The sequence below is a fragment of the Lynx rufus genome, unplaced genomic scaffold (assembly GCF_022079265.1).
Source record: "Lynx rufus isolate CCGP_SWC_20201006 ecotype Redwood Valley unplaced genomic scaffold, mLynRuf1.p SCAF_11, whole genome shotgun sequence".
NCBI lineage: Eukaryota > Metazoa > Chordata > Mammalia > Carnivora > Felidae > Lynx > Lynx rufus.
Window position 1 is genome coordinate 47,325,523 of NW_025814825.1, and position 25,544 is coordinate 47,351,066.

The window sequence follows — 25,544 nt, forward strand, 5'->3', positions numbered from 1 at the left end:
TATTGTTTAATTTTAACCTTAAAACAACACGATGAACAATTAATTTCATTAAATCCTTGCCTAAGCTCTCCAAATAAATGGCTGAAACTAGATACATTCAAGTCTACAGCTTTGAATCCAATTCATATTCCTATTGGATGGAAAAAAAAAAACCAACAGTGGCTAATGTTCTCTGAATTAAACTGATTGCTGGAAGTATATTAGAGTATCCAAACAGTACTGTGTAAAAATGGAGAGGATATAAGACCTTGTTCTTGCCTCAAGAGGCTAGAAATCCTTTTGAAATGTGACATAATTTCCTTCTAGTTATTCCAGGTTTAAAGTGCTGGACTGTTATATATTTATAACCATTTGGGGAAAGCCAATTAGAAGAACCTGAGAATCATCTTTTATTTTCACCTACTTTCATATAGGCCATTATCTTAGCCCTGCTTGGCTGCCAAGGGTGGAGTGATTTGTACCTTCCATCTTGTTTTGGGATGGGGTTGGAGGATTTAAAATTGAGTTTTAGTTTCTTCTGGGTTTATGTTTCCTTATTCAACTTTTGAGCCTCCACCAAATGTAGATTTTATGGGCAATCCAATTTGTGCTTGTTTGTATGGGGGTAACATTCTCATGCAACTTTATATAGCACCAGTAAAAGCAGAACAACTCTGGCTTCACCATTTTCCCTCCATTGTGAATAATAGACCTGAGATCCCAGTGACATAGATGGCAAAATTGGAACTCTCTCATGAAGAATTAAATACCTAGAACAAAGGTATTTTTCTTGAACAAAAACAACACACAGTATATCATAATATTGTCTGTTTCTAGTGATTATTCCTTTCATTAAAGAAAGGACAATGACTTTGTAAATAGAATGCCCTATCCAGTTACGGTAGTTCCATCTTGAAATTTATTTTTAAACGGCCCCTAAAGCACAAGGGAAACAAGTAGAATTTGAAGTCACTCAGTATGGATTCAAATCTTGATCTTTGCTCTTCTCCTGTCCTCACTTACCTTTATAAACTTGGGAAAGTTGCTTATAACAAGTCTCACAGCATTCATACAGAATGGAAAACTGTTCTTCCAACCAGGGTTGTTAAGTGTTTTAAAAGCAATAACATGTGATGTACAAATAGGTGATCAGAAACAATAAGGGTGGTGGTGATGACCACAATGAGGAGGATGATGCCAGTGGTGATGGTCATGTTACTTGTAAGTAAATAGGAATACAACTTCAAGTTCTCCATCAATCTCCTTAAATTCAGCACAGATCTGTGAGTCGACTTCTGCATACCTCTCTGTCCTTACAAATATAACCAGTTCTATGTCTTACTTAGTTTTGTTGTGTACACATGCTGGGGAATATCAACAAACTCTGCTATTTTTACTTGTTCTAACTTAATTTTTTTTAATTAAATCAGTTTAAAAAAAAGGAAAGCCTTTATTAGGGAACCTGGCACATAGTAAATGCTACATATCTGATAGTTGTTCTTAGTATTAATATTTGTAATTAAGCATCTATTTTATGAAAGTATTTTACTATAGATGAGGCATTGATCATTTTCTGTAAATGGTCCGCATAATACCTCTAGGTCTCAACTGTTTCTCATTTGACCAAACTTCTATAACTTGCACTAGGATTTTGTATATACATTCTTGTTTGTTTCTTAGAATGTAAGATATGGAATTGGCAGTATTGAAAGAAGACCTACAACAATGGAGGTTTTCCTTTCCTGAGCCAAAATAATGTCTTAAACTCAGTTCTTCCTTAATTCTTCCTGGATTCCTAACTTGATAGTTAACCCCTGTGCCATGGAGCCATCTCTATATAAACTTATTCCTCAACATTCCAACATCATTCATGATCTCACTTTGGTGTCTCCATTATGATACATTTGTTCTTCCTCAAATTTTCAAGGACTTGTAATTTGTTAACTTTTTGGTTCATTTTTCTTCCTACTCAGTGGAAATATCAATGTTCATACTCTGACTAGGACAACAACTTCCCCTTTTGACTAGGATTTGAATGTTCTTCCAGCTTTTATGCACTGACTTCCTTTCATCTAGAATGACTTCAATTCTTGATAGGGTTGTCCTAGAAAAGAGGGGTTATGTGTGGAGGTCCTTCCTCTTAGCAAGACTTAGATACTTAACTAGGCATTGTGTTGAACACTTGTCATAGATGATTGCATTTAATTTTCACTACAGCCAGTCAAGTTGCTAGTAAAATCCAAATTTGACAGAGAGGGAGACTGTAGTTGAACTATCCAAGACCCCATAGCTAGAGTAAATGTGGAATTCAGATGCAGGAAAGTGGATTCTGAACACTCCTGTTCCTGTACTTTACTAAATAAAGCATTCACTTACATATGTAACTGTATTTGTTACCATTTAACTGTATAAATTTGTATCTTCTCCATTTCTTTAAAAATGTCTTAATGTTTATTCCTGAGACAGAGACAGAGCATGAGTGCGGGAGGGGCAGAGAGAGAGGAAGACAGAGAATCCGAAGCGGGCTCCAGTCTCTCAGCTGTCAACACAGAGCCCAAGACACGGAGCTCAAACTCATAAACCTCGAGATCATGACCTGAGCCGAAGTTGGTTGCCCAACCGGTTGACTGAGCCACCCAGGTGCCTGAAATATCTTCTCCATTTCTTAACACAAGTTTAGATTTCTTGTGTTATTCTCAGCACTCAGACTTGAGATAGAGCCTGTGTCTTCTGTATATTATGCTGGGATCTAGCACAAAACAAATCCTATGTGGGCTCAAATTCTGTTGAATAAGCAATATTAAACAGAAGTGAACAGTTGAGGAATTAGAGAAGACCTAGATCAGTGAGCTCATCCTGTAGTGACACAAATCATAGAACCAAGGAGAGAAATCAGAATTTTAAAGCCCTGATCCTAAATACTAGGTTACCATGTGTCTTTATTTATGTATAAAATATCTTTGGTTGAGAGGAGGCTACTCACAGACCTTTAAATGCCCATTAAGGTTGAATAATGTGTGCTCTATATTTAATTCATGAGACTGCAAACCCAAGAAATTTGGACACACACATAAAAAGGTCAAACTTCACATTCTCAGAATAGTTCCTTTTGAGCTCCAAGTAGGGAAGAAATATTTTAGAAGGTGCACACTTTTCATCTTAGCACTAATAAGTAAATTACCAGTTAGATATTAAACAGTTGATGATAACCCCACAGCTCCCCAAAGCTGTTTTGTCTCTGGCACCTTCACCCTTGGCATCTATGATATTATAACTGTTATAACCTGTTTGCTTAGCAAGTAATGGTAACATTTTTGCTTACTACTAAAAAGTAATGATCACAGGTATGTTTTCCTTGACACTGACTGCCATCATAGAATTGAGAGAAATGAGTTTTACCATCTTGACAGCCTGTGAAACCAAAACTAATATAAACGGCGAATCTGTGTACTCCTTGATAGTTTAATGATACTGTTTAATTGTTGGCTGTCTCAAAAACAACATACTAGATTATTATTGCTTTTACCCTCATGTATTTGGTGGCATCAATTAACAATTAGAAACTAACACTAAAGAAATGGGTAACTTAACTCACAAAGCTATAACCAGACAGATTTCCCATACTCAAAGCAGGTATAAATATTTCTGTGCTTGGACTTGGAATCTTGATTGCTTTCCTTACATTTGAAAAGCATTATCCCTGGGTAAATTGTCTACTATTTCAAGTAATCTTGCTAGCTCTGGGTGGTGGGGGCGGTTCCTCTTGGGTCAGCAGAGTCACAGATGGCAGAGCATCAGAATATAGAAAATAAAAGACTTAGTTAACACAGTGACACTTTGCAAGACTTGAAATCCAGACAGCCAAAAGTATTCTGGAAATGTTAAGGAAAGTGCTGCAATTTTTTAAGAGTATTTTTATTCAGTTCATGATAGACTATCAAAAACTCTGAAGTATGAAGCACAGATACTTAAATGGAACATTTATCTTTGACACATGTGAACCTATGAAGACATTATGATTAGTATAATGCACATATATGTTACTTGCCAAAATTTACTCCTCCCCATCTGTAATTGCTCAGTCTTGACCTTCTCTATTCCCTCTCCCTATTTCCCATGAAATGACTCCTAAGTCTTTTGTCCAAAGAGCTTCGTTGATAAGGAGTATGACATAGAAAAAAAAAACCTATAATATGTGCCCTCTTTTGGTAGGGCTTCTTTGACTCTGTGTAATCATTTTGATTTATCTTTATTGTTGAGTGTATCTATGGTTCATCCTATTGCTGAATAGAATTCACTATTGAGGGCATGGGGGCCACAACTGGCTTGGAACTACTATAAACACAGCTATGCAGTTTGTGTAAGTCTTTGTATGGACCTAGACTTTAAATCCTCTGGGTAGCTACTTGGAATTAGAATTCCAGGTCACATAGTAGGGGTCTGTATTATATTTTAAGAAATTATGTGTTTGCCAAAGAGTCTGTGCAATCTTACATTTCCACTGGTAATGTATGAGGATTCTGGTTTCACCATAACCAATATACTTGGTCTTTTTGTTTTAATGTTGACATTTTAATTTTAATAGGTAATAGTATTATATTGCAATTTTAAGTTCTATTTCCAAATATTCACTATAGCCAATGAAGTTGATAGTAACTAAAGATATTGAACATCAAGTCGTGTATTTATTTGCCATTAACACACTTTTTTTTTCCTAATGTCAGCTCAGTCTTGGCTCATTTCCTCACTTGATTTTCTTATTGAGTCTTTTATTTCATTATGTATTCTAGACAAAACTCCTAGATAAGATTTGCAAATATTTTCTGAATCTGTGGATTGTTTTTTTTTTTATCCTAACAATGTACCTTAAAGAGAAGTTCTGTGTTTTGACAAAGTACAATTACATTTTTCTTTATGAGCCATATGCTAATACCTAAAACCTGTGTTTTGTATATAACCTCAAGTTTTGTCTTAGGTTTTCCTACAGAAAACTTAAAACTTGTGAGTTTGCATTTAGAGCTATAATTTATTTTGAGTTAATTCTTACAAAGATTGATATTAAGACTTGACTTTTTTTTTTACATAGAGGTAACTAACTTTTCCAGCACTATTAAAGAAAAACTATCCTTATCCATTTAATACCCTTTCAACTTAATTTATTGAAGACTAATACATAGGCCTATTTCTCAATTCTCTTTTGTTCCTTTGATCTAGTGGTCTTTTTATTCAAACTGTATAAAAGCTATAGTAATCAGAGTCAAGCAAGATAAATCTTTGTTTCATTTTTCAAAGTTGTGGCTTTTCTAGGTTCTTTGCATTTCTTTACTTTGAGACTAAGCTTTTCATGTTTTTCTGGTAGAAATTGTTTTTGTTTATGGTAGTATCTGTATGCCAACTTGAGAACTGACATTGTATACCAATACTATCCTCTGATCTGTGGGCATGGTATAACTCTACTTAGGTCTTACCAGCAATGCTTTATAGGTTTCACTATATAATTCTTGTAGATCCCTCATTTTATTGTCCCCTATTTTATATTCTGGTATGAAAGATAATTTAATTTTCAAGAATTGTCTGATATGGAAACAAAATTGATGTTCCTCTTAGGTTCCACATGTTAAACTTAAGCCTACTAAAAACTTACTAGAAGTAATAAGACTTTCTATGGTAACTATTATCTGCAAATAAAGACAATTTTTATTTCCTTTCCAATCTGGATGCCCTAACTTTTTTATCTCTCTCCCTCCCTGCCCCAGACAGTACCTCTAATTCAGTGGAGTGGTAAATACTAGTCTCAGAACCTGAAATACTGGGACAAATCATATGCTCCCTGAATCCTACACCTAGAATCTAATTCATAAGCACTCAAGAGCTGTTTTCTGAGTAGTAACTAAACAGTTGAGAAGACCACCTTTTCTACCTTGGTCAGATTTGGGGGTGGAGAGGAAAAAATGTCTTCTGTTCTAAAGAATGTTTGGAAGTGTACACCAAGATGAGACCACCTATGAGACTATTTCAAATGAGGAACGAGGGTGGTTTTTGGTGATGGTAGACACAGGTAGAAGTAAACCATTAATGACCAACTAATGATAGATGGAACATGGAACCTAGCACAGTGCCTGTTACATAGGTAGAATTCAAATACTACTTAAAAGTGATATGGAAAGAGGAAGAGAGAGAAGAGTGGCAAAGCCAAGTTTCATGCTTTACAGGTGGCATTAGGAGAATCCAGATTGAACTTTCTCACTAATTTTGCCTGATCATATTTAAGACACCTAATGGCATATAAAACCAAATCTAGTTAGGGGTGTGTTCTCTTATAAAATTTGAAGCTTTCATTTGAGGCAACAAAACCCTTTCTATACCCTTCTTTAAAAAATTCATTTTCTGTGCTTTAAATATAATAATCCTTAACTAGAGACAAATGCATTCCCACTATCAGTAGTTTACTAAAGAGTATCAGGTTAAAATGCTCCAAGTTCCAAGACTTCTCTGAGAACAGCATTATTTTACCTCACACATATAATTTATTAGTAGAGAAGATAACTGAATTGAACTCTAGTGCATAGCTTTAGTGTAATAAGCTCTAGTACATAACTTTGGATTTGATCTGGCACAGATCGGATAGAATTGATCACACAGTCTGGAAGAGACAGGATTGATGAGGCTTTCTGCCTGGGGCATTGCTTCCTTTAGAGTGGTAATATGCCCATACTGTGTGTGTGTGTGTGTGTGTGTGTGTGTGTGTGTGTGTGTGTGTGTGTGTGTAGAGTACAATGTACCATGAAAGAAGAAATGCCCTTCACCAGCTGGTGGCCTCATGTCTAGTCTCATTGGACAGGACTTATACTAAGTATTGGACATTATGGAAATTAGTACTTTGCCCCTAGAGCCTTACAAGCTGAACAGATTTTGTTGGCAAATCTCCTGAAAACTCTATTTCCAGAAGCAGTCAATTACTTTATATCATTTGTTACATACATCTGTCCTTTTGTTATCTGAGACTTTGTAGGGATGGGAAAATGTTACTAACATAAAGTGACCAAGGAAAATAGCAGAGTCTGGATTGATAATGTTGTAACAAAGGATATAGTTTCTTAAAAACCAAGTAGTGACCCCTAAGTGTAGAGGGCAGTAAAAGGACTTTCCCAAGGTATTTTGAGTGAAACTGGTGATAAAACATAGATAAAAGAATCTGAAACTTCAAGATGTTTGCCCTGAAACAATCCAACAAAACTTCATTTAACCAGAATATTTAGAGACTGACATCATGGAAATGGTTTTGTATTGAGGTAACGTGAATTTTTAACTAACTTTTTTTAAAGTGTAGTTGACACACCATGATACTTCAGTTTCAGGTCTACAAGCTAGTGATTAAAAAGTCTATACTTTATGCTTTGCTTACCATGAGTGTAGCTACCACCCATCACATTACAAAGCTAATAATGCAGTATGGTTAACTATATTCCCTATGCTGTGCCTCTTATTCCTGTGACTCCTTCATTTCCTAAATGGAAGCTTAGGATTCCCATTCTTCTTTACTCATTCTGCCTGCCTCCCCCAACCTTCCTTCCCTTGGCAACCATCATTTTTTTCTCTGTATTTATATGTCTGATTCTGTTTTTTCTTGTTATATTATTCATTTCTTTTTTAAATGCCTCATAAAAGTAATCATGTGGTTTGTCCTTCTGACTTCACCTAGCATAATACCCTGTAGGTCCATCCATGTTGTCACAGATGGCAAGATCTCATCCTTTTTTGTGGCTACATAATATTTGATTGTGTGTGTGTGTGTGTGTGTGTGTGTATATATATATATATATATATATATATATATATATACATACACATATACATACCGCATCTTTAGAATCCGTTTGTCTATCAATAGAGACTTAGTTTGCTTCCCTATTGTGGCTGTTGTAAATAATGCTACAATAAACATAGGGGTGCATATAGCTTTTCAAATTAGTGTTTTCATTTTCTTTGGGTAAATATCCAGTAGTGGAATTAATGGATCATACTGTATTCCTATTAACTTTTGAGAAATCTCCATATCATCCTTCTTGTTGGCTATATAATCTTACATTACCATCAATAGTGCATGAAGGTTCCTTTCTCTAGAACATGGGCCATAGCACCATTTTTCTAGACAGGTCCCTAAACCAAGGGAAACCAATGTAAAAGTAAACTATGGAAGTGATGTCAAAATAAAATCATCTGCACAGTGAAATCACTTGCACAAACAAAAACAAACACAGGCAACCTACCAAGTGGGAGATCATATTTCATATTTGTCAATGGTATATCTGATAAGGGGAGAATATCTAAAAGCATAAAGAACTTAATAAGTCAACACCAAAAATAATGTGGTTTAAAAAAAATGGGAAGAGGACCTAAATAGACACCATTTTTCTCAAATAAGACCTACAGATGGCCAATAGATGTGTGAGACAAGATGCTCAGTGTCACTAATCAGGAGAATACAGATCAAAACTAGAATGAGATATCCCCTTACACCTATCAGAATGACTACAATCAAAAAGTCAAGAAATAACAAGAGTACTGGTTATTTTTGCAGGTTAGGTTTTGCAATAGCATATATTGAGCACTTAGGAGTCCAGACTATTATTTGAATGTTAGCTCTGAAGAAAAAAAGGTGGTGAAAGGCAGGATTTAGCAGAGGGAGCTGAATTTCAGTCTTTGCAATTGTCTGGAAGACTGGGTATTACAGCAAAGATAATTTGTTTGAGGATATTCCATGTTGGATGAAATTGGTTAGGCCATCATATAGTAGCTTAACTCAGTTACCATCTAGGGCCACCGAGTAAGGCCTACCCTTAACTACCACTGCCTTATTCATTAACAGGCTGAGGTCACCTCACAAATAGCCTGATCTAAGCTCAAAAACAAAAACCTTATGGAAACAACTAGAGGCTTTAGGTACTATACTCCTTGTGGTTGAATCATCCTTGCATAAAAGGGAATTGAATGTATCTCAATATTGGTCACGTGTTATGATACTAGCATATACCATGAGTGTATAGAATTATAAAATGATGTGAGCCTATTCTTCATATAAAATGATACACATCACAACAACTTTGTATAATGACTTGGAATGTTGCTTTGTGGTATTTTTTTGTGGGGGGTGGAAGTGGGGTGGTGGGGGTGGGGTGCTATTTCAAGGAAGTCTCAATTATAATACTAAAGGCAAGGGGCCAAAAAACAAAACTGGCAAAAAATAGTGTGGAGAGTTGCCTGGGGTAGAAGGCACCCAAAGAGAGAATTTAATTTTTCATAATGGAAACATAACCTGATCCACTTAATTGCTGGATTTCTTTCTGCTTTCAAATGGAAGTGAAAGCAAACCGAGTGGCTGTGAAATGTAACAGAGTGGACACTGGAGAGGTATTCCAAGGTCCATCCCCATGCTTAATTCACATTCTGCCGCCTTTTGTGACTCCAGGTTAACCCTTCACTCACTTTATTTCCTAAGGAACTATTTGGTCTACTTTTTAAACAAGGACAGTGACATGCAGAGAAATGAACCTGGACCACTTTCTTACACCATACACAAAAATAAACCTAAAACGGATGAAAGACCTAAATGTAACACAGGAAGCCATCAAAATCCTTGAGGAGAAAGCAAGCAAAAACCTCTTTGACCTTGGCTGCAGAAACTTCTTACTCAACACGTCTCCAGAGGCAAGGGAAACAAGAGCAAAAATGAACTATTGGAACTTCATTAAGATAAAAAAGCTTCTTCACCTCGAAGAAAACAATGAACAAAAGTAAAAGGCAATCAGTGGAATGGGAGAAGATATTTGCAAATGACATATCAGATAAAGGGCTAGTATCCATAATCTATAAAGAACTTCTCAAACTCAACACCCAAACAACAAATAATGCAGTGAAGAAATAGGCAAAAGACATAAATAGACACTTTTCCAAAGAAGACATCCAGATGGCCAACCGACAGATGAAAAAATGCTCGTCACTCATCATCAGGGAAATACAAATCAAAACCACAATGAGATACCACCTCACACCTGTCAGGATGGCTGACATTAACAACTCAGGAAACAACAGATGTTGGCGAGGATGTGGAGAAAGAGGATCTCATTTGCATTGCTGGTGGAAATGCAAACTGGTGCAGCCACTCTGGAAAATAGTAAGGAGGTTCCTCAAAAAGCTAAAAATAGAACTACCCTATGACCCAGCAATTGCACTACTAGGCATTTATCCAAGGGATACAGGTGTGCTGTTTCGAAGGGACACACGCACCCCCATGTTTATAGCAGCACTATCAACAATAGCCAAAGTATAGAGAGAGCCCAAATGTCCATTGATGGATGAATGGATAAAGATGTGTGTGTGTGTGTGTGTGTATATATATATATATATATATATATATATATATATACCATATATATATAGATATATATAGATATATATATGTACACCATATCTATCTATATCTGTATATATATATGATATATATATATATATATATATATATATATATATCATATATATATGGAGTGTTACTTGGCAATCAAAAAGAATGAAATCTTGCCATTTGCAACTACCTGGATAGAAATATAAGGTATTATGCTAAGCAAAATTAGAGAAAAGATATCATATGACTTCACTCATATAAGGATTTTAAGATACAAAACAGGTGAACAGAGAATAAGGGAAGAAAAAATAATGTTTTGTCCCCCTCCCTGTTTTTTATAAGAGACTCTTAAATATAGAGAACAGAGGGTTGCTGGAGGGGTTCTGGGAGGGGGGGTGAGCTAAATGGGTAATGTGCATGAAGGAATCTACTCCTGAAATCATTGTACTATATGCTAACTAACTTGGATATAAATGAAAAAAAAAATAATTAACACACACACACACACACACACACACACACACACACACCACACACCCTTCGTAGTAAGGATGTTTGGAAGTGGACCCAAAGAGGCTTTTGAGTTTTTGTAGATAACATTCATTTTATTGATCTGAATGCCATTTGCATGGGTGTATTCCCTGAAAACTCCTTATTAGATACTTATTTATGTACTTCTCTATATGTGTGCTATACTTAACCTAGTAAAACAAACAAAATCTAGTAGTAACCTCAAATCCTTATTGAACAAAAGAGCAAATAGAGATACATTTCTGTCTATCATGATTTATAATCGTATTCGTAGGAGTTACCAGTTTCAAAAAACAAGTCAGGTGAAAAATAACTTATAAAAAAAAAACGTAATCTCAGCATTAAATCAGAATGTGCTGTTCTTGGTAGTTAATTCTCATTTAAATGATTACTTAATACGTTCTTTCCTTTGAAATACAGCCTGAATACTTTATTGTTACTTAAACTGTGCTCTGAGGCATTACATACTTAATAAACATAAGTTATGGAGAATTAGTTGAAGTCTATAGTTACCCAGACCTTAAAATCTTAGTAGCAATATTTCTGCCCTGTGGTGCTGGTATTCCACAGCACAATGAGGAGGGTATTAAGCTTGTCAAGACATAGGGGGAGTACAGCATATGAATTGGATTTCAATTCACCCTGGTAAAACAGATCAGTTAGATAAGTACAGCCCTCTGCCATTAAACCAAACTTTAAATTAAAACGGAAGCTGTGTTTAAAATAAAAGAATGCTAAACCATTAAGGGTTAGGAAAAAGGAATTCATATGTTTTGGGTGTTAAATTCTTGTGGCCTTAGGCCATATAAGAACAGTACAGAGATGGAAATATATTCAAAGTATGAGCGTGTGTCCCTGCTCTTGAATGGTCGCCAGAATGACATAGGGACTTAGAGTTACAGTGCAAGATTAACTACAAACACTAGCATAAATGTTAATGCCCAAAGGGCTAATAGTGTTGGAAAACTACAATTTTATGAAATGAGGACTCATAAGAGTAAGTTGCAAAACCATTTTGGAGAGCTGTCTGGAAAACATTAATAAAACTGGAGTTTTCACAGGCTAGAAGTCAGCCTTTCCACTCCTAGACATAAACTATAGTCACCTGCTTATTAGACATCAGACATGTGTATAGATGTTCACCATAGCATTATAGTAGTAGCAAAAACTGGAAATGACCTAAATCCCATTAAGACTAGAAAAACCCATTATTGAATATTTATAATAAGTGATATTAAAAATAAAAACATGAATGAGCATAAGTTTATCTCTCAAGCATACTTATGTGTGAAAAAGCAAGTTGGAGATGAAGAATAAAATGTTTTATAAAGTCTAAAAACCTAGAATGAAAATACTGTAAATACTACAAAAATTTATACATTAGTAGGAAAGCTAGAAATGACTGGAAATGACAATTATAGATTGATTATAGCAATTAACTGAGTAAATTGAACAAGGATGCGCTGGTTTTTAATATGAACCTGGTGGTAGGTTTAGTTATACAAAACGCCAACATGACAACTACAATATCAAAAACGTTAGAAATTGGAAGGAAAGCCCATTTTGGACTTTTCTATTTAACCATTTACCCGTATGTTCATTTGTTAATTATTTGTGTAGCTTCTACTTTGGGTAAGGCCACCATCTCAGTAGGGCCTCATAAAGAAATAGAATTATAAGCCATCTTCTTTTTTGGTTGAAGAGGTTAAATTTCAGTTGGGAGTATAAAATTGTTAGAAATATGTATATTTAATAATATCCAAAGTATTCAGTAACTTTTTAAAAAAACAGACTTTAGTTTTAGAGCAATTTCAGGTTCACAGCAAATTTGAGTAAAAGATACAGAAAGTCCCCACCCATCTTTAGCCTTCTTGCTGTGCAGCCTCCTCTACAATCCACATTAGGCACCAGAGTGCTATATTTGTTGACATCCATGACCCTACATGCACATGCCATCATCCTTAGTCCATAGTTTACATTAGGTTTTCTTCTTTCTTCTACAAACACATGATGATACCCATAGTTGTAGTGTCCTACAGAATAGTTTCATTGTCCTAAAAGTCCTCTGATCTACTTATTCATCCCTTCCCTCCACAACGCATCTGGAAATTACTGATCTTTTTACTGTCTCCATAGTTTTACCTTTACCAAAATATCCTATAGTTAGAAAAGCTTTGCGTAGGAGTTTTCAAATTGACTTTTTTCACTCGGTAATCTGATTTTAAAATTCTCCTATGTCTTTCCATGGTATGAAAGTCCTTTTTTTTTTTCAGGGCTGAATAATAATCCATTGCCTGGATATACCACAGTTTATGTATCTATTCACCTAAAGAAGGTTCTTTTGATTCCTCTAAGTTTTGACAATTAAAAATACATTTACTACAAATATCCACGTTCAGGTTTTGTTTGGATGTAATTTTTCAACTTGGATAAGCAGCAAAGTTTATGATTACTGATTATGATTAAAAGTAAGTTTAATTTTTCAAGAACCACCAAACTTTATTTCAAAATGGCTGTACTGGTTTGCTTTCCCACCAGCAATGAATGAGAATTTGCTTTCCCATGTTTCAACAGCATTGGAAATTTTTAGATTTTAGAGTTTGGCTATTCTAATAGGTGGATAGCGGTATTGTACTGTGTTTTAATTTGCAGTACCCTAACAGTATGAGAATTTTTCATCACTATATCTTTGTGGTGGCTGGTCAGGACTTTTGCCCATTTTAAGGAAGTTATACTTCTTTTTTTAATTGAGTTCTGGATTTTTTAGATGTATCTTCATATATTTTCTGGATATTTTGGTATATTTGTATAATTTCAGGGACGCCTGGGTGGCTCAGTCGGTTAAGCGGCCTACTTCAGCTCAGGTCACGATCTCGTGGTCTGTGAGTTCGAGCCCTGCGTCAGGCTCTGTGCTAACAGCTCAGAGCCTGGAGCCTGTTTCAGATTCTGTGTCTCCCTTTCTCTGACCCTCCCCCGTTCATGCTCTCTCTCTGTCTCAAAAATAAATAAACATTAAAAAAATTTAAAAAAATATTTTGAATAACAGTCTTACACCAGATATGTCTTTGGTAATGATTTCTCCTAATCTGTGACTTCTCATTCTCTTGATATTTTTTAAACAGCATTTTGAATTTTAATGCAGTCCAGCTTGTTAATGATTTATTTCAAGGGTCACATTGTTAATTTTATATCTACAAAGTCCTTGTCATACCCAAGGTCATCTTGATTTTTCTCCTGTGTTATCTTTAGAAAATTTAAGGTTACATGTTTTTAATTTTGGTCAATGACTAATTTCAAGTCATTTTTTTTTGTGAAAAATGTAATATCCATGTCTAGATTCTCTTGTCATGAAAAGTTCTTGTTCCAGCATTTCCTGAAAAGACCATCTTTACTCCATTGTGTTGCCTTTGTTAATTTCACAAAGATCAGGTGGCTGCATTTAAGTGGCTCTACTTCTGGGCTCCATATGCTGGTTTTGTTGTTTTTTTTGATCTACTTGTGTATTATTTTGCCAATGCCTTTGTCATAATTATTGGTACTCTGTATGAAGTGCTGAAGTTGGACACTGTCAGTTGTCTTTTTTCATCTATATTAATGCTTACAGGGTTAGTCTGTATATTTTGCTTCTCTATTTAAAACTAGTTTGTTGGCACCCACAGGATAATGTTTTGAGATTTTGATTTTGATTGCATTGAATCAATAAAATTAGGAACTAATGTCTCTGTTTACAAAGATTCAGTATTACAAAGAATCCTTTTATTCTTTGATCTATTTTTTATCAGTTATGTAGTCTTATTCCTATAGCTTTGGTGCATTCTAAATTTTTTCCCTAATTCAATTTTAAGGGTGCTAATGTATATTTTTATTTCAAAGTCCACTTGTTTGTTGCTGATATGTAGGAAAGCAAGTGTCTTAAATACTAAACTTGTGTCTTGCAACCCTGCTATAATTATGAGTTCCAGGAGTTCTTACTGTCAATTCTTTCAGATTTTATACGAGACAATCATGTCATGTAGAGTTTAATTCCTTTGTGGCCTCTCTAGCTTTTGTTACTTTAACTTCATTAGCTAGAACTTCCAGTACAATGTTAAAATTGTTGTGAGGTGACATCTTGCCTTCTTTGTGATCTCAGCAGAAAAGCTTCTAGGTTCTCACTATTGAATATAATATTAGTCCTAAGTCTTTGTAAATATCCTTTATTGTGTTGAAGATCTCCCCTATTTTTAGTTTTCAGAGAATTATCATGAATGGCTGTTTGTTTGTCAAGTCCTTTTTCTGCATGTATTGAAATGATCATGTGATTTTTTTAATCCTTTTTAACTTGTTGTTGTGGTAGAGCATACTGTTTTGTTTTTTGTTTTTTGTCTTTTTTTTTTTTTTTTCAAACATGGAACCAGCCTTGCATACCTGCAATAATTTCACTTGGTGAGAATGCAGGACTTTTAAGACATTATTGTGAAAAAGATTAATTTTGTTCTTTGGATATACAATAGATGTCAATTAAATTCAGTTGACTTACACACTGTTGAGTTTAATTACGCCCTAACTTTTCTGACTGCCAGATTTGTTCATTACTTCTAGCTGAAGTGTCTTAGTATGACAGCAGGAACATTGCTTTTTTCCTGTGTTGTTTTTTTTTTCTATCAGTTTTTGCCTCATGTAGTATACGCTCTTGTTAGCAGTTCTTAATATGTGTAGGACTGTGTCTTACTAGAGATTTGACCCCTTAATCTTGATGCAAGAGCCTTATTTATCCCTAACAACTTTGCTTTCAGTGAAGTTGGCTCTACCTGAAATTAATGTAACTACTACAACTTTCCTTGGATTGGAAGGGTAAATCTTCATTTTTCTTTCAATATGTAAAACCTGAAATAGTTTCTTTGACAACATGGAGCTGTCTTGATTTTTTTTTTATCTACTCTGAAAATATGTATTTTTAATTGGTGTTTTTACACCATTGATGTTTAAATTAATTGGCAAAATTGGATTAATGTCTGCTATATTTTCTACTATTGGCTATATGTTGCTCTTGTTCTTCGTGGTTATTTATATATTCTATTTTTTCTGCCTTTTTCATTTTAATTGAGCATTTTACTCTATTTTCTTCATAATATATCAATTATACTTTGATAAAGTTTTACTTGTTGCCCTAGAGCCTGATATATTCAATTATAGCTAATTTAAATCCACTGTCAAATAATACTATACCTCTTCACAGCAAATGAAAATACCTTTATAATAATGGAATATTCCTAATTTGTCTCGTTGCTGTTATTTTGCTTAACATAAGCATCCATATGCAGGCCCACACACATATGAACATAGATATTTGCATACATGGGTGCTATTTGAACACATTATCTGTTGGATTAATTAAGAAGAAGAAAAACATACAGCTATCTTTTAACCTTATTCCTTCCCCAATATACTTCTTTGTTTATATCTGAGTTTCTGACCTATGGGATTTTTCTTCACTCTGGAAAAATTATTTCTTGCAAGGAAGTTTACTTGAAACAAATTCCCTCAATTTTTGTCTGAGAATCTTTATTTTCTCTTCACTTGGGAAAGATCATTTCCCATGATCTAGATTTCTACGGATGGCAGGTTTTTTTTTTCTTTTTCCTTTTAATACTTTAAATATGTTCATGCTCTTCTTGCTCATGGAGCTTCTGAGAAGTCTGATGTAACTCTTGGTTGCTATGCAAGTTTTCCTTTACTCTTTCAAATGCCTTCTCTAGGATTTGCTGCTTTTTTTGGACATATGTCATATATATGTGACCTCTCTAGCTTCTGTTATTTTTACATCATTTGCTAGAACTTCCAGTACAATGTTAAAATTGTTGTGATGTGACATCTTTGCCTTCATCTTGCCTCTCGCACACGCACGCTCTCATTCTCTCTCTCTCTCTCTCTCTCTCTCTCTATATATATATATATATATATATATATATATATATATATATAATGATCTGTATGATTACATATGTATGTGATTGTGTGTGTGGAGGGAGGAGGCATTGATTTTGTTTCCTGAGCTTCCTAGGTCTGTGGCTAGGTCTTTGAAGCTTTGAAGGATTTGAAGAAATCCTCAGTCATGGTTACTCCCATTCTTTGTTCCTTTATCTTTATCCTTCTGGTATCTTCATTATGTATAACTTTTGCTCAACATTCTTTTTCTAGCTCCCCAACCAAGATGTTTTCTCTTAGCTTTCCAGTTTTGGGAATTTCTATTGATAAATCCTCAAACTCAAATTTGTTCCTCAGCCATGGTGAGTCTATTAACAAGTCCTTAAGAGGAATTTTTCATTCTGTTTCGTGTTTTCTGACCTATAGGTGTCTTCTTTTCCATTTCTGCTTACATTATTGAGCTCTTATAACTCATTATCCACTTTGTCCATTAGAGGACTTAGCATATTAATCTTGACATCTATGACTCTGGTTCTGATGCTCAGTTTCTTTAAACTTGTAAAAGATTTTCTTTTAACATTGATAGTTTTTTCTTGATTGCTATACGTGATATTTTAGGCAAGAGGAACTGCATTAAATACACCACAATGGGTCTCTGTGTTTTAGTAAACCCATGTCCTTGGACTGTGAACTTTACACATGCTTTTCAGTAACCCCTGCTTTAGGTAGGACAAGATAGCCAGAGGGAATTGGGTTTGTATATTTCCCTTCACTCACGTGGAAGATTAAAGTAAGCTGAAGCTAGTTTTTTGTTTGTTTTTTTTTTCTTTCCAAGCCAGTTGGCTGATTTAAACAAAACAAAAACAAAAACAAATAGCTTTGGTAAAATAATTTCTCTTTAGAGCAGTAATCTTAAGAATGGAATGGCTGAATAATCTGGGGCATTTAAATTTTTTTTATTTTTTTATTTTTTTAGAAGAGAGAGCAAGCAGAGGAGGGGCAGAGGGAGAGGGAGACACAGAATCTGAAGTAGGCTCCAGGCTCTGAGCTGTCAGCACAGAACCCGATGTGGGGCTTGAACTCACGAACTGTGAGATCATGACCTGAACTGAAGTCAGCCGGCTAAGCGACTTAACCGACTTAGCCACCCAGACATTCCTGGCATATTCTTAAATGACTACTTTCCCCCCTTCTCTTGGAAGCAGGAGGAGGTAAAGACCTGGCAGAACTCCTGGACTTAAATTCCAAAAGATATGAGAATCCCTCATGACTGTGTCCCCCTGGAGTTAGTGGTTAAACTTGCCCACCCGGAGCCTCCAGTAACTTAAAAATTATAGCTCTGGTTTTCCTACCCTAGTATAGGTTCCCACAGATGTTTCTGCTTATGACTGTCTACTCTGGCGTTTGCACTACTGTGATGGATTTTTTTTGTTTTTCAGTTTGTTTGCTTATGAGGCAGAGGGACCACTTGTGCAATTAATTATTTAATTATTGTGCAATCTAATTATTTAATTCGAGTTAGTTTTCTAAAATAAAGCTAATAAGCAACAGTATACACGTAACCAATTTCCTAGAAACATGGCAACAAAAATGAGGGAACCTAAAGGGTAAAGCAAAACTAATAAAGTAGTCATAAATCTCTTTACTAGGTAACTTGCTTTTCTTTCCCAGGAATGGTAAAATTAAGTTGGCTTGCAGTCTTAATTAAGACTGAATAATTTGAAACCTTTTCTACAGCAGCCCAAGTTCTGCGAAAAGGGTGAAATTTGCTGTGTGTTTCTGACTTTTCATTTTGTATCATTCAACTGACTCTATTTTTCAGGCAAGTTAAAACCTAGATGTAGTGCAATTTGCTTAAAATACCCAGTGGCCAATTTCAAGTCTGAGTTTGAACCATGGAATCAGGTACTTGGCTCACAGCCTAATTATCATCTGTTCTTGTTTGCTACTACCTAGCCATCAATCCTGTGATAATGGAGGGATGCAGAGGTGCCTCAGGGTGTAGATTTATAAATTTTACTTCAAAATTCCTAAATTCCACACTGCAACTTTACTATACGTTTAATCTATGTCAAGAACTATTCGAGATTTCACACAATATCCTACTTTAAAAGAGAACTTGGAGAAGGTCTCATCTACTCTGAAGTTACCTTAACTCTGCTGAGACCATTATTTCTGAGTTTATTAACTATTACTCAGAAATAAGAGACTTTGTGAATAGATGTGATTGGGATATATTGGGTTAATAACAAATACCATGTTTCTCTTCTGCAGAATTCTTAGCATTTAGAATGTGATTATAAATGTGAGAACAGATGGAGTTTACAGCACTTCCAACATTTCTTCCCCCCACAGAGCCCTATTGGTACTCTGTTCCTTTGCAAACAAGTTTTGTTCTGGAAACTACAAGTCTAATAGAAACTTAATTTTACTGAAGAGAGAACCAAGGCAGAGTCCTAGCAGTATTGGAAGAAAATAACTAGTCAGTTCATGATAACAGAAACTGAGTAAAGGAAGGAACTTGGCAAGTAGAATTTTACTCAGCGTAACATGTTACCATATTTTATAGCTCACATAATAACAAAGGTACTGGAGTATAAATCAAAACAGGAAGCTTTGCATGCACATATTTATTTCATACTTTTAAAGATTCCCCTCATTACATTACAGACCATACATAAAACTCAACCATTGTTTAGGACACAAATGATGTGGCTCTTGCATTAAATTTCTATTTGAGCTCTAGAATACAATATACACTTTACTTGGACCTTTATTCCCCTGGATAGAAATGTTTTAATAACTTACACATGTGTATTAATAGTCTGGGACCTATAAAATAAAGTTTAGACTGTTAACCCAAACTTTTTTTTTTCATGAGGGCGTTCAATACAGAACCATCTTAAACAGAAAGATCTCACAATTTTATTTAATTTTTGTGCCCGAGCTAGAACAGGAATATGTTCCTCTTTATTCTGGCAACACAGGTCTTCCAAACCCGTGATTGGCATTACCATGTTGAATCATTGCCAATGGTTACAAGATCGTATTTTTGGTTACATTTCCATTTAATTTTGTAGGATAGGGAACAATCCTGGAAAACAAAAACCACACGCAAACACAAGAAAATAGATCATTCCCTGGCTATGATTCCACCACTACAGACTATGTCCATTACATGCTTCAAGTCCCCTAAATTGAGCAGTGTAAGACAACTCTATCACCAGTTAATGCTTCTACCTGTCACAAGCCAGAATTGAACAAAGCCATTTTGCTGCAGATCAAACATAGTGTGCTGAGTTCTGAGCCAAGAGACAGGATTGACCCTGAAGCGGAATAAACCTCTTGTCTGTCTGCAAAAGGTAACACTCATGCCAAAATCAGCATAAACCCTGATGCAGACTTGAACCTACAACCCAAGAAAAGAATGTTAGACCTTTATTAGAACCCGATTCTCTAGGTACCAAGTAATGATAAAATTGACTTGATAAAATTCAAGTGTGTCTTAGGAGGTCTGTGCTTACTTGTGAGATTGGAACTAAGTGAAACCAAGAGGACAGCTAGGCAAATACAGAAGAGGATTGCCTAATGAAATTTTGTCCTATTTTAGTAGATATAGTGAAGACAGTCCTTACAATTGTTTTCTTTAAATTTAGAAACAATAAAAAATGGTAACACTTTTAAGAGCTAGGGTATATGCCTTCACTTTCTATTACAGCTTCCCAAGAACTGATAGTTCAATTTTTTTTCTATCAAATACCTACATTTTTGTTATACATTGGGCCTCAGAAAAATCACTGTGAAGGAGGGGGAATAGAGTAAACTTGATTGCATGAAGGAATTTATAAAAATACTTAAATCTACTTAAATCAGTTTTTTTTTTTTAAACAAAGTAAGTGGCTATGTGCAAAATACAGACAAGTGAAACACATAAGGTCCTAGAAAGTAGAAAACTCTGTTTATAGCTGTGTCACCTTCAGGTTTTAGTTTTTAATCCAGAGCCAGTTTATCTTACTTTAATTGAAAGCTTTCATCTGATCTGTGAAGCAGTAAGATTCCAGCAGGTAGAATTCATTGAGGGAAATAGTAGCTATATCCTATCATTGCAGCAAGCTAACCTCTCTGAGCTATTGAGAAGAAATCATTCACAGGATCCTGTCATCAGTTCAAAAGCTGTTGAAGTTGTTTTCTGTCAACATAATTTTAAGGCATCTAAGATTATTGGAAAAACATATTTGAATAAGTATCATTTCCAAAGTAGCTGCCTCTTCACTTGTAGCTGGTTACATGAATTAGAATAGAACCAGCCTTCTCCCGCAGGTGTGAAACAATTTCCCCACCCAAGTCGCCCATGAAAGACAAGAACACTTCAGGCCCAGGTGCCTAGCCTGGGTGTGATGAGAAAAAAGGTTCTTTAAATATATTTTCTAAAACTTTCACTTACAGAAGTGACAGTGTTAATCGGGTCTGTGAAATCCAGGTAGCTTTGGGATAATTCCTACAAATTTCACGTAAGACTCAATTTTAACATTTTTGATAAAATTGAAATAAGACATATCTAAAGGGACTTTTCCTAAAAATATGCAAATATACATATACATGTAAAGAAAAGAGAAACAAAATTATAAGGGAAGCACAATATTTGGGATATTACCTGCTGATAGAATATACTGTATATATGTTAGATTAAAAACATAAATTAAAATATATGATAGGTTTCAACAACAAAAACACTTTACAAAGAAATAGCACAGTATTGCCAATTCTAAGGGGGGTGGAGGGAAACTGTCCCAGAGAAATACGTATGGCAGATCTACTAAACAAGGACTTTAAAACAGTTTTCTTAAAAACTCAAATAACAAAAGGTAAACATGGAGAATGTAAAATTATGTAGGAATAAGATGAACACATCAAATATAAAACCAATAGGAAATGATGGAGCTGAAAAGTACAGCAGGTGAAATGAGAGGTTTACAAGAGGGGTTCAAAGGTAGATTCAAGCAGAAGGGTCGGTGAACATGAACATAGAACAATGGAAATTTTCAAATTTGAAGAAGAGGAAGATGGAAACTTTGAGAAGTGATGAGAGCCTACACGACCTGTGGGACACCAAGTAGACACACACATTGTAGTTGTTCAAAAAGAGAGGAAGAGGCAGAGGAAATATTTGAAGCAATAGTGACTGATCACTTCATGAATTCGAGAGATCCAAACATCCAAGAAATTCAACTAACTGCATGTAGGATGAACTCAAAGACGGCCACACTGGATTCTATAAACTCAAACTACCAAAAGACAAGGGTAATTTCAAAAGCAGCAAGAAAAGTGTGACTCATCACATCAAAGGGATCCCAAATAAGAATCTCAGCAGATTTCTCATTCAGAAACCTTGGAGGCCAGATGACAGTAGACTTACACGTTTAATGTACTAAAAGAAACAATGAAAATTATCATATATTTGGCAAAATTGTGCTTGAAAAATTAGGTAGGAATGGGACATTCTCAAACAGAAGCTGAGAGGTGGTTAATGTTAGAATTGTCTAGTGAGAGATGCTAGACAGTCTTGCATGTTGGAATCAAGACACCAGTCAGTGCACATTGTTTTAAGTAAGGGGAATACATGGGCTGCTATAAAAGCTAGTAGTACTGTAACTCGGGTTTATTAACCTACATTTTGTTTTCCTACCCAATTTATAAGACTGATGTATTCCAAAAATTTTTGGACATTCAATATATGAAGATGAAATACTTCGACAAAGAGGCAGGGATAAAGATGTGAAGGAGCAGCACTGTTGTAGGTTATTGAAGTTAAGATGATAGAAATTTAAATTAGAGTGTTGTACTTTCAAGATATTTAATGTAATCCAAATGGACAATACAAAGAAAACAGTTAATAGAATATACACACACCAAAAAAGAAAAAAAAAACAACAAAACAACAACAACAAAAACATATTTCTTTACAAAAAGTGAACTAAACACAAAACACCATGATGCAGGGTATAAGAAAAAGTTGTAAAGAATTTAAAATAAAAACAAGTAAAAGTCCCTACCAGTAAATATTTACATGCAAATGGATTAAACTTTGTTTAAGGACACAGATTGGTAGAATGGATTAAAAAATCAAATATATGATTATAGTGAGTCACTTTATCCAAAGATACAAGTATATTGAAAGTTAAAGTTGGAAAAGTATTGAAAAGAAAAATTCATCCTAAAATTTATATGGAATTTCAAATCCCCAAAAAATCAAACTATCTTGAGAAAAAAGTTTTGACCTCAGAATGTATTACAAATATAGAGTAATGAAAATTGTGTGTTATTGTTATTGTTAGTGAAATAAAGTCTAGAAGTAAACCATAGCAAAATTTTGACAAGGGGTCCAAGACCTTTCTTTGGGAGGAAGGACAACAAGTGCTGAAAAAGTGGATATACAAATGCAAATGAATTAAATTAGGCTCTTCCCTAATATACAGAAGAATTAAAATGGGGCACCTGGGTTTCTCAGTTGACTGACAATCGATTCCAACTCAGGTCATGATCCCAGGGTTGCAGATTGAGCCCCACATCCATCCTTAGCATGAAACCTGCTTAAGATTCTCTCTTCCTCTTCCCTTGTCCCCCACTTGTGTGCTCTCTATCTAAAATTAAAAAAAAAATTAAAATGGATCCAAGTTCTGAAACTATAAATCTTAGAAGGAAACCTAGGACAAAAGCTTCACAGCATGCAATTTGACAATGCTTTCTTGGGTATAACAACAAAGCAAAAAAAGACAAATTGACTGTAATACAGTTAAATATTTTCATAAAGATGCTATATCCAGAATAAAAATGTAACTCCCGCCCCCCGGCTCAGATGGGAGAAGATACATAAAAATTACATATCTAATAAGGGGTTAATACTTAGAACATAGAATTGAAACTCAATAAAACAGCCTGGTTCAAAATTGGAAATGGACATGAACATCTTTAAAGAACATATACATATTAACAATAAACATGAAAATACATTGAATATCAATAATTGTTAGAGAAGTATAAATAAAAACCTAGCGGGGCGCCTGGGTGGCGCAGTCGGTTAAGCGTCCGACTTCAGCCAGGTCACGATCTCGCGGTCCGTGAGTTCGAGCCCTGCGTCAGGCTCTGGGCTGATGGCTCAGAGCCTGGAGCCTATTTCCGATTCTGTGTCTCCCTCTCTCTCTGCCCCTCCCCCGTTCATGCTCTGTCTCTCTCTGTCCCAAAAAAAAAAATAAATAAACGTTGAAAAAAAAAAAATTTTAAAAAAAACCTAGCAAGAAATCCCACTACTCACACCCTTTAGGATGGTTCTTCTTCCCTTACCACCATCACTGCCCCCCTAACCCCCCCACACACAAAGTGTTTGTAAGGATGTGGAAAAATTTGAACTCTTGTGTACTGTTGGTGGTAAAGTTAAACAGTACAGCTACTATGGAAAACAGTATGTCTGTTCCTCAAAATAGTAAAAATAAAGTTTCCGTATTAGCCGGTGATTCTGTTTCTAGTATAGACCCAAAGGAATTGAGGTAGAGTCTTAAAGAGATACTTGTATCCCTATGTTCATAGCAGCATTTGCAAGAGCTAAAACATGAAGCAACATAAGTGGCCTTTAACATATGAATGGATAGGCAAAATGTGTGTGTGTGCACATACATCCACTCACTGGAATATTTTTAGCCTTAAAAAGGAAGACCACTCTGATACTCTACACTATGAATGAACCTTGGGGACATTATGTTAAATAAGCCACAGAAAGATATATATTGTATACCTTTGCTTAAAGGGAGTATTCAGGATAGCCAAAACCCTAGAGAAGGAAAGCAGAATGGTGGTTTCCAGGAGCTGAAAGGTGGAACGAGTAGTTACTGTTCAATGGGTATAAAGATTAAGTTTTGCATAGAGAAAAGAGTTTTAGAGAGGGATGGTGGTGATAGTTGCACAGCATATGAATGAACTTGATGCCACTGAGCTGTGTACCTTAAAATGGTTAAGATTGTAAATTTTATGTATATTTTACTACAATAAAAAATTTTTAAAACTCCTATGTAATTATGACCACAGAATTTTGCTTTTTTTTTTTTTACATGCAGAGCTTTGCACACAAGCACTTTGCACACTCTGTGTATTTGTGCACCTGTTTCAGCCAGTTTTAAATCTTGGAAAAGACTTTTTAGTTATCTTTGTATGATTTTCAGTTAATCTATTCAAGAGAAACCTATTAAATAACTTCTAATATGGTTAGCACTGTGCTGAGCTAAGTTAAATGACTCTTTCCAGATATTCATGACCTTTTCTTTAAACTTTTTTAAACACTTGTGAAATTTGTTGTAAGACCATTCATTTTGATTTTCAGTTAAGAAGGTGTTATTTTACATTTAGTTTGCTCTCTGTAGTTGTCTGTGTTACTTGTTCCTTTGTCCAAGGCCCTTAAACAATGTATTGTCTCTTTGATAGGTTTTGTATCTCTGACTTCATTTTTTTACCATTTTTTCTTTTCCTGTATTGAGCTAAAATTATATCCTTTTTTATTGCTAATATTCTGCAGCCTAATTGTTGTTCTTTGATGTTTTCAGTGCTAATTGTTAGGTTTCTTAGTGGTCTTTTGTCACCTTACTTACATGCTTTCATTTCTCATCCATTTTTTTATTGTTTATCTTTTTCTTTCCCTTTGGATTTCTTTCTCAGCCAAATGTACCACTAATCCCTG